The following is a 12,208-nucleotide window of genomic DNA, read 5'->3' as shown; positions in this document are numbered from 1 at the left end:
GTCCACTCAGTCTCTATGTTCCACTATGACCAGTCCTCTCAGCCTCTCTGTCCCACTATAACCAGTCCTCACAGCCTCTATGTCCCACTATAACCAGTCCTCTCAGTCTCTCTGTCCCACTATAACCAGTCCTCTCAGCCTCTCTGTCCCACTATAACCAGTCCTCTCAGCCTCTATGTCCCAGTAGAACCAGTCCACTCAGTCTCTCTGTCCCACTATAACCAGTCCTCTCAGCCTCTCTGTCCCACTATAACCAGTCCTCTCAGCCTCTCTGTCCCACTATAACCAGTCCTCTCAGTCTCTGTGTCCCACTATAACCTGTCCACTCAGTCTCTCTGTCCCACTATAACCAGTCCTCTCTCTGTCCCACTATAACCAGTCCACTCAGTCTTTCTGTCCCACTATGACCAGTCCACTCAGTCTCTCTGTCCCACTATAACCAGTCCTCTCTCTGTCCCACTATAACCAGTCCACTCAGTCTTTCTGTCCCACTATGACCAGTCCTCTCAGCCTCTCTGTCCCATTATAACCAGTCCACTCAGTCTCTCTGTCCCACTATAACCAGTCCACTCAGTCTCTCTGTCCCACTATAACCAGTCCACTCAGTCTCTCTGTCCCACTACAACCAGTCCACTCAGCCTTTCTGTCCCACTATAACCAGTCCACTCAGTCTCTCTGTCCCACTATAACCAGTCCTCTCTCTGTCCCACTATAACCAGTCCACTCAGTCTCTCTGTCCCACTATAACCAGTCCTCTCAGCCTCTCTGTCCCACTATAACCAGTCCACTCAGTCTCTCTGTCCCACTATAACCAGTCCTCTCTCTCTCTCTGTCCCACTATAACCAGTCCTCTCTCTCTCTGTCCCACTATAACCAGTCCTCTCTCTGTCCCACTATAACCAGTCCACTCAGTCTCTCTGTCCCACTATGACCAGTCCACTCAGTCTCTGTGTCCCACTATAACCAGTCCTCTCAGCCTCTCTGTCCCACTATAACCAGTCCTCTCAGTCTCTCTGTCCCACTATAACCAGTCCTCTCAGCCTCTCTGTCCCAATATAACCAGTCCTCTCAGCCTCTATGTCCCACTATAACCAGTCCTCTCAGCCTCTATGTCCCACTATGACCAGTCCACTCAGTCTCTGTGTCCCACTATAACCAGTCCTCTCAGCCTCTCTGTCCCACTATAACCAGTCCTCTCAGCCTCTATGTCCCACTATAACCAGTTCACTCACTCTCTCTGTCCCACTATAACCAGTCCTCTCAGCCTCTCTGTCCCACTATGACTAGTCCACTCAGTCTCTATGTCCCACTATAACCAGTCCACTCAGTCTCTCTGTCCCACTATAACCAGTCCTCTCTCTCTGTCCCACTATAACCAGTCCACTCAGCCTCTCTGTCCCACTATAACCAGTCCACTCAGTCTCTCTGTCCCACTATAACCAGTCCACTCAGTCTCTCTGTCCCACTATAACTAGTCCACTCAGCCTCTACAGTATTAAAACCAGTGTAAATTTGATAGAAGTGCTCCTGAGGGTGTAGAGATAACATGCAGCCTTACTTTCACTGCTGGACCCCCTGTGTCTGTTTTGCCATTTTATTTTTTATTGGTTTTGGACTTTATGAAGTGAAGACATATATTTTTTTTATAGTATTTTCTGCACTATTAATATATTATTTCCAGTATTGACTAGGTATTTTTGTCAAGGTGAAATGTCTGGCCAGCAGGGAGGGCTGCAGGGTTAAAGCTCGGGGAATGTCGTGTTTGCTGTCTTTAAAGAGTACAACTTAATAACTGAGGCCATGTCAACGGTACTAAAAGGATTTCTAAAAGTTAATGCTCTTAAAATCACAACAGTAGACAGATGTATTGAATATGATCCGACTGTAGATATATTCCCAGCAGTACTGGTTGACATTCTCTCACTAACTTTGTGATGCGGAGTCGTCTCTAGTCTCATCACTGTGATGTGGTCACAGTGGCGAGCTGAAGGTTTGCAGTAAAGCTGGCTTCATTAGAGCTCACGTCACTGAGCTCCTTCAACTTGTTTGATGTTTTCTTTAATATCAAAAGTCTACCAACATCAGACATTGCAGGAGACAACACAGGCAGTCCGAGCTGACCAGTAACAATCTCCACACGGTATAAAGGGAGCTATAAACGTCTCTTTAACAGTCGTTGACCGTGACCTTTAACCTCCCTATCTGGTGTCAACGGGACTAAATGGTTATTTCTCATTTGGTTATCATCAGCTATATGAAAATAAATAGATGGATGGACTTAATCCTTGATCCCAAACTGGGAAATGGTCGTGTAAAAGCAGCAGGTGAATACGCAGTAAATATACATATCGATGAAGAGCAAATCCACCATGTGCAGGTTATTGAAGGAGCAAAACAGAGTGGAGTAAAATGGTTTAGACAGAAACTATGAAGCGGAGTTAGACAGGTGACATGTTGTAGAGGCTTATTGCTTTGGGCAGGAAAGATTGCCTGTCCAATAGGAAAAGTGTCATTATTCCAGTTTTATTACATATTTATTGGATCAACTAATCAAACATATTCATATTTGTATAGAATGTGGAAGATAACGTGACAAAACGTTTTCCTTCCTGCTTGGAAAGTAAGTCTCATGAGACACAACCACCAGCAAGCCCGCTCAGGTCCTTCCACTCACGCTGGCACAGCACCAGGGTGTTCGCTTTCAGAGGACAGCACACATGTGTGTGTGTGTGTGTGTGTGTGTGTGTGTGTGTGTGTGTGTGTGTGTGTGTGTGTGTGTGTGTGTGTGCCTGCTTAGCTCGGAGTGGCTGTACGATTTCTGAATGCATGCATATTTGATTGACCACTCTGCCCCACACCCAAATAATAAAATATCAAAGCAATAAGAAATCAGAAAATGCCACTTTTGTCAGGCATCTCTCCTGAGCTCGCTATCATTTTACAAAAGGCATTTCCCCTTCTTTCTTTATTTCCCCTTTTTCTTTTTTTTCCCCCGGAATGCTTTCTTAAAAGAGGTGGTTTCTGCTTTCGCCTCCATTTGTTCTCAGCGGGACTCAGTCAAACACTACACTGAGCTGGGGTGACCCAATAGTGGCTGTGATATACTTCTGTCTTACTTTACCAAACATCGGGCGCTATCGTTGAACAGATCACTGGTAGCATTACATGATAACACAATGCCATCCCTCTGTGGGCCAGCAAGCCTTCAGACATTAGGAACAATAGCAGCTTTGTCAGGACTCTCTACAGCTCCGTGTGCCGTCTAAAAATATCAAAATGCTTCTTCCTCTCTTACCCGATAGGGCGCCTTCACACTGTCCCACCTAAGTCAATCATGGGGGCAAAAAAATATGAATGCAACTCCAGCAGATTCATATGTTTAACAAACTCCTGTAGGTTTGTTGTAATGTGAGAAAGGGAGCTCCTTTCTCCGGGACACATCAGAATATTGCACACTGACAATGTATTTCTATTGTATTGAAGAGTACAGACTCGTTGGTATCATTCTTTCCCAGATTTGAACAAGGAATCAAATGACTGAAAGGGCTCTCCTGCAGTGACAAATCCACAGACAATGATCTTTTACCAGTGACTTATTAAACACAGCCCCTTTTTTTTTTGTCTGCTGGATTCAGTTACACCTTCTTCTACCAAAACAAGGCATCTAAGAGGTCTACAGCAGATCTGTAGATGTATCATCCTTATTGGCTGCACTCTATTGGCTATTCTGTAAAACAACAACACACAAAACGTTCTGTTCAGTTACACAGTGCACTACCTAATCAGCACCAAACAGCAGACAACGTAAGAAGACCAGCTTGAGAACATTGCAAGAACTTGAGGCTTTGTCATTTGGGAGGGGATGCTATATTGAAGTCTCAGGTAATTTCAGAAGTTGGAGGCAACACAACACAACAAGAATGATTACAGGAAATAGAACACTATAATTATGACTGCAGTGTACTGTAATAGAGAGTTGTGTGCGTACTTCCTTAGATCACTTCTTTCATTACATCACTGCTAAATTCACCATTTATGCTGTTTGGAGGTCTGCCCTCTGCTCAGGGGATTTTATATCCGTATTTGTGTTCTCTGAGGGTTTCAAGAAAAGAAAAGAAAGTCATAATATTTCAAGAAATAATCGACCTGCCGTGTAGTCTACTGTGCGTTATGTTATCAGTCTGTGCTCTGCTAATAGAGTATCTTCTTCAGAGCGTCTGGCAGACGCAGAAGGACCCCAGATGAGACGATGTGTGCTGCTCTTCATCGGAGGTGGTGAAGTTACGTTTGTGCAGACATTCAGCTACAAAATGGATGAGTGAATGAATGGAGATACACGCCTGATCAGAAGTGTTTTCAGTTCATTTTGGTTATCCAACTCTGATAAAGTGCAGCTCATAGCCTTCAGCTCATCATTGGGAAGCCTAACCCTAACCCGAAACAGAGCAAAGAGGATAAACGAAGCACCCTTTCAGAACTCTCTCTCTTTTGTTCAGACTCACTTTTCTTTGTGACTCTTGTTCAAGGCAAGTTTATTTGTAGAGCACATTTCAACAACAAGGCAATTCAAAGTGCTTCACATAAAACCATTAAAAGCATCAAAACATAATGCAAAAGAAAAAGAGATTTAAAAACAATTAAGAACATTCATTAAAACATTAAGAACAGTCATTAAAACACTAAAAAGCTAAAAACAGAATAATAGTTGCAGTGCAGTTTAAGAAATAAAATACAGTAGTAAAATGCAGAAATTGATTAATATCCTTGAATGTGGTTCAATCAAAGGCAGCAGCAAACAGAAAAGTCTTCAGTCTGGATCTAAAGGAGCTGAGGGTCTCTGCAGACCTGCAGCTTTCTGGGACTTTGTTCCAGATATGTGGAGCAGAAGAACCGAATGCTGCTTCTCCATGTTTAGTTCTGACTCTGGGAACAGAAAGTAGACCGGTCCCAGACCACCTCAGGGGTCGGGATGGTTCATAAGGTAGCAGCAGATCAGAGATGTATTTTGGCCCCAAACCATTCAGTGCTTTATAAACCAACAGCAGGGTTTTAAAGTCAATTCTTTGTTGGACAGGAAGCCAGTGAAGACCTCAGAACTGGAGTGATGTGATCCACTTTCTTGGTCTTAGTGAGGACTTGAGCTGCAGCGTTCTGAATCAGCTGCAACTTTCTGACTGACTTTTTACAGAGACCTGTTAACACACCGTTACAGTAGTCCAGTCTAGTGAAGATAAATGCATGGACAGGTTTTTACAAATCCTGTTGAGACATAAGTCCTCTAATCCTTAATATGTTCTTCAGGTGATAGTCGGCTGATTTTGTGATTGTCTTGATGTGGCTGTTCAGGTTGAGGTCTGAATCCATAACTACACCTAGATTTCTGGCTTGGTTTCTGGTTTTTAACATCATGATTGAAGCTGAGCGCTGACTTTCAATCGTTTGTCCTTGGTACCAAAAACAATTACTTCCGTTTTATCTTTGTTTAATTGAAGAAAATTCTGGCACATCCAGTTGTTGATTTGTTCAATGCATTTACCCAGCCCTTGTATGGGATTATAGTCCCCTGGTGATATAGTTATGTAGATTTGTGTGTTGTCTGCATAATTATGATAACACACTTTGTTGTTTTCCATAATCTGAGCTAGTGGAAGCATGTAGATGTTGAACAGAAGAGGCCCCAGTATTGAACCTTGGGGAACACCACATGTCATTTTAGTCAGCTCTAATGTGTAATTAGCTACAGACACAAAGTATTCTCTGTCCTTCAAGTAGGATTCAAACCAGTTGAGTGCTGTGCCAGAGAGTCCCACCCAGATTTGTAGTCTTTCTAGTAGTATATCATGGTCGACCGTGTCGAATGCAGCACTGAGATCCAATAATAGTAAGACTGAAATTCTGCCATTGTCTGTGTTTAAGTGGATGTCGTTGAAAACCTTAACAAGAGCAGTTTCAGTACTGTGGCGCTGTCAAAAGCCTGACTGGAAGACATCAAAACTGTTATTTACAGCCAAGAAGTTGTTCAGTTGTTGAAAAACTGCTTTTTCAATTATTTTACTTAAAAGTGGGAGGTTTGATATTGGCCTATAATTTTTCATTGTTGCGGAGTCTAAATTAGCCTTCTTTAGGAGTGGTTTAATAACTGCAGTTTTTGGGAAGACACCTGAGAGAAGGGATGTGTTTACAATCTGTAAAAGATCAGTGGTCAAGCAGCTCAAAATATTTTTGAAAAAGTGTGTTGGTAGAATATCCAAGCAGCAGGAGGATGACTTCAGATGTTGAATAATGTCTTCTAGGTTTCTAAGGTCGATTGAATGAAATTGTGTCATGATATTTGAATGGATATTATTCAGAGATGGGGACAACACATATCCTGTGGTTGGTGTGGAGGCACTGACTGCTTGTCTAATTTTCTGAATTTTGTCAGTAAAAAATGAGGCAAATTGATTGCATGCCTCAGGTGGACTGGAGCTCAGCAGCTACTGACACTGGAGGGTTTGTTAGCCGGTCGACGGTAGCAAATAAGGCGCGTGTATTGTTATTGTTTTTAGTTATGATGTCAGAGAAGAAGGACTGCCTTGCATTTCTAAGTCTCTCTTTATAGATGTCACAGTGAACCTGGAGATTTGTTTTTCGCCACCTGCGTTCAGCTCTCCGACATTCTCTTTTCTCTATTCGGACCAGCGTAGCATTTCTCCAAGGAGATCTTTGCTTACCCGAGACAACCTTCACTTTAGTGGGTGCAATGGCATCGATAACATGTTTAACTTTAGAATTGAAGCTATCTACAAGCTCATTGACTGAAATGCAAGAGAGGGCTGGTGTGGAGGAGAACTTCTGAATAAACAGTTCACTGGTGTTTTCAGAGATGTAACGCTTTGTCACAACCTTGGTTTGGACATTTGAGTGCAAGGAGATTGCACTCTCAAAGAAAACACAGAAATGACCAGAGAGTGCAACATCAGTCACAGCAACCTTGAAAATGTTTACACCCTTGGTGATGATTAGGTCCAGAGTGTGTCCTCTGTTGTGGGTGGGTCCTGTCACATGCTGAGTCAGATCATAGTTTTCAAGGACACCACATAGTTCTATAGACCCTCTGTCCTGGGGATTATCAACATGGATATTAAAATCACCAACAATAACAACACAGTCAAAATCAATACAGATTATAGACAGCAGTTCAGTAAACTCATCAAAGAAGGTTGCCCAGTATTTAGGTGGTCTGTAAATGTTTAGGAATAAAGCTCAAGTGGAATTCAGAGCCACATATTCAAAAGAGTTAAAATGACCAAAGGACGTCTGCTTGCATTGAAGAAAATCATTAAATAAAATAGCAACTCCACCACCTTTCTTATGCGCTCTTGTTTCACTCATGAAACTGAAGTTGTGAGGTGTTGATTCAATAAGAACAGCTGCACTGTTATCTTGGTTTAACCATGTTTCAGTTCAAAACAAAATGTCCAGTTTGTGCCTAACAATAAAATTATTTATTAAAAATGTTTTTCCTGATAGAGACCTGACATTTAATAAAGCTAAGTTTAATGTGGTTAAAGCTTTATTTGCCCAATTTATAGCCTTGTAGCCTGGACCCAGAAGACATCGATTATTGCCTTTATCATGTAGGGGAGACAGTAGTGGAGGTGGGAGAGGGGCACGGCGCTTTACCTTCGCCAATTGTGTCAAAAGTGGACTTAGAGTCCGTTGCGGGGGTGGGGCTGGAACTGTACGTGTTTGGTTCCAGCAATGACCAGCTCTTTCATGAGGTCGGTGAACTCCAGGTGGGGGGAGGATGGGGAGAGTGTGAGAGAGGAAAGGGACCTTGATGGAGTCTGGGGGGTGGAAGTAGTGCTGGGAAGGGAGGTAAAGACTCCTCCTCTCGGAAGGGTGGGGAAAGTGGGAGATCAGAGGCGGCCCCCGATGATGAGGTTGGAGGCTCCTCCTCTTGGCTCTCGTTAGGCGGGGGCATCCTTCCTGTAAGGTCTCTACGGCAATGCTGTGTGGTTATCTCTTGTTTAGATTCCTCTTGTCTCTTGTCCTTGGCAGTGGGAACAGACGGGTGACGCAGGAAGAAAAATAGGTTAGAGGTAAATAGTTTTACCCCTGACTTGTTCAGGCAAACTCCATGTGCCTTAAAAAGATGCCTGCGCTCCCAAAAAAGGTAGAAATTGTTGATAAAATGTACTGAATGGTCAGTACATTCAGTTGACAGCCATTTGTTCAGTGCAAACAGCCTGCTGAATCCTTCGTCTCCTCCTCTGACTGGTGGAAGAGGATAAACACCTCAGCCTCAGCCAACAGATCAATGAAGTCTCGCTTCAGAACTTCAGACTGTCGTTTCACAATATCACAGCTTCCTGTATGCACGGTGATGTGTTTCACCGTGGGATGGTCAGCCACGATGTTCAGACTCTTCTTTGTGACTCTCGTTTAGACTCTCGTTCAGCTTGACTCTTGTTCAGACTCACTTTTCTTTGTGACTCTTGTTCAGACTCTTCTTTGTGACTCTTGTTTAGACTCACTTTTCTTTGTGACTCTTGTTCAGACTCTTCTTCGTGACTCTTGTTCAGACTCACTTTTCTTTGTGACTCTCGTTCAGACTCTTCTTCGTGACTCTTGTTCAGACTCACTTTTCTTTGTGACTCTTGTTCAGACTTCTTCATGACTCTTGTTCAGACTCACTTTTCTTTCTGACTCTTGTTCAGACTTCTTTGTGACTCTTGTTCAGACTCACTTTTCTTTCTGACTCTTGTTCAGACTTCTTCGTGACTCTTGTTTAGACTCACTTTTTTTTGTGACTTGTTCAGACTCTTCTTCGTGACCCTTGTTCAGACTCACTTTTCTTTGTGACTCTTGTTCAGACTCTTCTTTGTGACTCTTGTTTAGACTCACTTTTCTTTGTGACTCTTGTTCAGACTCACTTTTCTTTGTGACTCTTGTTCAGACTCTTCTTCGTGACTCTTGTTCAGACTCACTTTTCTTTGTGACTCTTGTTCAGACTCTTCTTCGTGACTCTTGTTCAGACTCACTTTTCTTTGTGACTCTTGTTCAGACTTCTTCATGACTCTTGTTCAGACTCACTTTTCTTTCTGACTCTTGTTCAGACTTCTTTGTGACTCTTGTTCAGACTCACTTTTCTTTCTGACTCTTGTTCAGACTTCTTCGTGACTCTTGTTTAGACTCACTTTTTTTTGTGACTCTTGTTCAGACTCTTCTTCGTGACCCTTGTTCAGACTCACTTTTCTTTGTGACTCTTGTTCAGACTCTTCTTTGTGACTCTTGTTTAGACTCACTTTTCTTCGTGACTCTTGTTCAGACTCACTTTTCTTTGTGACTCTTGTTCAGACTCTTCTTTGTGACTCTTGTTTAGACTCACTTTTCTTCATGACTCTTGTTCAGACTCTTGTTCAACACGACTCGTGTTCAGCATGATTCATCTTTAGACTCGTTCAGCATGACTCTTGTTCAGACTCACTCTTCTTCGTGACTCTTGTTCAGACTCACTTTTCAGCGTGACTCGTTCAGACTGACTTGTTTTGACTCACTTTTCGGCATAACTCTTCTTCAGACTCGGTCAGCGTAATATTCTTTAGACTCTTGTTCAGCGAAACTCTTGTCAAGCTTCTCAATCAGCACGACTCATGTTCAGTACGACTCTTGGTCAGACTCACTTTTAGGCGTAACTCTTGGTCAGACTTTTGTTAAAGCATGACTCTTGTTCAGACTCTTGTTCGGCGTGACTCTTGTTCAGACTCTTGTTCGGCGTGAGTCTTGTTCAGACTCTTGTTCCGCGTGACTGGTTCAGACTCCCTTTTCGGCGTGACTCTTGGTCAGAGTCCTGCTCAGCCTCTCACTCAGCTCTTTTCATGTTTGTATAGTGGGGGACAAATGCACATGTTTAAATATTTTTCCCCGCGCCCTAACCTAAGCCTTTGCTATTTACTTTGAACTAAATGATTTGAGGTCGCCTCATTGCAGACACACTCAGGTCTGTACCCTATTGTTGCGGGATGAATGAAACATATTTGTCCACCAGGAAATGAAAAGGCATTCCAGGAGCTACCATTGGCTCATTTCCACTGGGCTTTCTCAAGGGACTCTTTATCTTATTGCTCGGTTCAGGAGACAAGCAGCTAGCGGGGGTCAGCTGCGTGACGTTTGGTCACCTTGTGCAGAACGCTGAGAAAACAAAGAGGCTCTTTCTGATGGCCTTCGTCCCCTGTTACCATAAGCAGCTGTTAGCTGCACCATTTTATCAAGACTTCATTTTGTGGTGAAAGAACTTCACCTTCTTGCCAGATGTAAAAGGCCACTGAGGCAGAACAGAGCGACAAAGAGGCCAGTGCAGGAATTTTCTCATGCTAACGTCCCAATCTCTCTCTGTCCCACTGCAGCATCACTCAAACACTATAGAATCACACACCTTACATCTGCCTTTATTCCATGAACACTGTTGATCAGTTGAATGTACAGCTGAGTGTTGAAACCACCTGTCTCTGTCCTGTGGTATGCTTGCTGTTGTCCAAGGCTGAAAATATGTATTGTTGGTACTCTACTATGGACGCTTCCTCTAATTCGTATGAACAATCTTGTACGAATATTAAACTGAAGATTAAAACTTAAAATGTAAGTACATTATAAATAGTTTCTGATGTTTTTTTTGGCCTGAGTGGAAGTGGCCACCTGAAGAAATGCTGCTTTGGAGCACAGTATCCCAAGGATGGATGAGGAACTCAACGGACAGCTGTCTCTTGGGTTAAAGTCTGTGTTTCTTTGACTCTCCACCCCCACCCATCCTGAGTGGACTTCCTCTGTCTTTATACTACGTCAGTTGATCTGAGCGTCTACTGACGATGCAGACTGGTTTGCCCTGAAGTTAGTTGAAAGCCCGGTGTGTCTCATACAGACTCTGAAGCGTGCCTCGGTGCGTAGATATCAGAAGAGGAGGAGCACTGATCAAGCTGTCTTTACTTGACGGGTCGGAAGTGAGAACGGGTTGGATCTGTATCTGGATATCTTATTTGGATCAAAGCACACTGTCATACAGGTATAAACACACAACACAATGCAATCAGAGTGCTTCCAGATCAGCCCGACCACATCTGGAAGTAGTCTGGCCGTCAGAAACCCCTCTGACATGGGACCATTGCTTTGCAGGTTGTAGAGGTCCCTCGAGAGCTGAGGCCGGGGAACTGGGACCGCTTCTGACCGGCACTGATATGAATTTACATAATTTATAGGTTCTGAGATATCGCAGCCATCCCTCAGTTCAAATATGCTTTCGTTAATGCATATTAATGCTGGTTGATGTATACACAAAGTTTCCGTCCGCTGTGGGAGAACAGACCAACATCAAAACACATCTGGAAGTAAAAAAGTGTGCACGTTAATCAAAAGCATTATCATTCCATACGATGGCCTGACTCAACATATGACTCTTATGCTGACATTAAGCAGAGTAGGGGACAGACTACAGGCAGGCACTGTGCAGGATGGGTGTAATGATGGTGAGCAGCAGTCTGATGGTACAGTGTAGGGATTTTGAAAATGCTATCATTGAACATAATCCAGGTGTTGATGTTGATGTTCTTGTCTGCGCCACTAGTGTGGTTTTAGAATGTAAGCCCTCATATACTTTCTAGGGAATTGAAGTAGCACTTTAGCATGCAGTTCACTAGTTTTGCTCTGTTTCCCTTTCCTATCCCAAATCTACAACAGCACTTAAGTAAACTACATTCACTGTAAAAGTTCTGATTTAGTTGTTGTTCAGAGGGCAGGGATGCATTCCTATTATACTCACTGGTTTATAAATAGACTCCTACACAAACCTTCTGAAAAGGGGCCAGAGCAGGCTGAATCACTCATATGCATGAAAGAAGAGTGTCGATACAATACAAGAAGTTGTTGCTTAACATTTCTGTTCTCGTAAAGCCAACTTAAGCGTTGCCTCTGTTCGTCCACATACTGCGAAAGCACTGAACAACATCCTTCTTTTGAAGGGAGACCAGACCCAGAAAACAGCATGACAGTTTCAAGTGGCAGATGCAAATCTGACCGGGCTTCCTGATTCAAATGGACTTACTCACCAGCTATTTACAGTTCGTCTGAAGAGCTCATTTACAAACAGATAAAGACCATTCTTCAAATGGATAAACCCAACACCGGTTTGATCGAATCCCTGGAGTGCCAAAGAAACATGATTTGAGTACAT

The sequence above is a fragment of the Cebidichthys violaceus genome, unplaced genomic scaffold (genome assembly GCF_023349555.1).
Source record: "Cebidichthys violaceus isolate CVI_PGR_0920_01 unplaced genomic scaffold, fCebVio1.0.p SCAF_5, whole genome shotgun sequence".
NCBI classification, from domain to species: domain Eukaryota; kingdom Metazoa; phylum Chordata; class Actinopteri; order Perciformes; family Stichaeidae; genus Cebidichthys; species Cebidichthys violaceus.
This window is presented reverse-complemented; position numbering follows the sequence as displayed.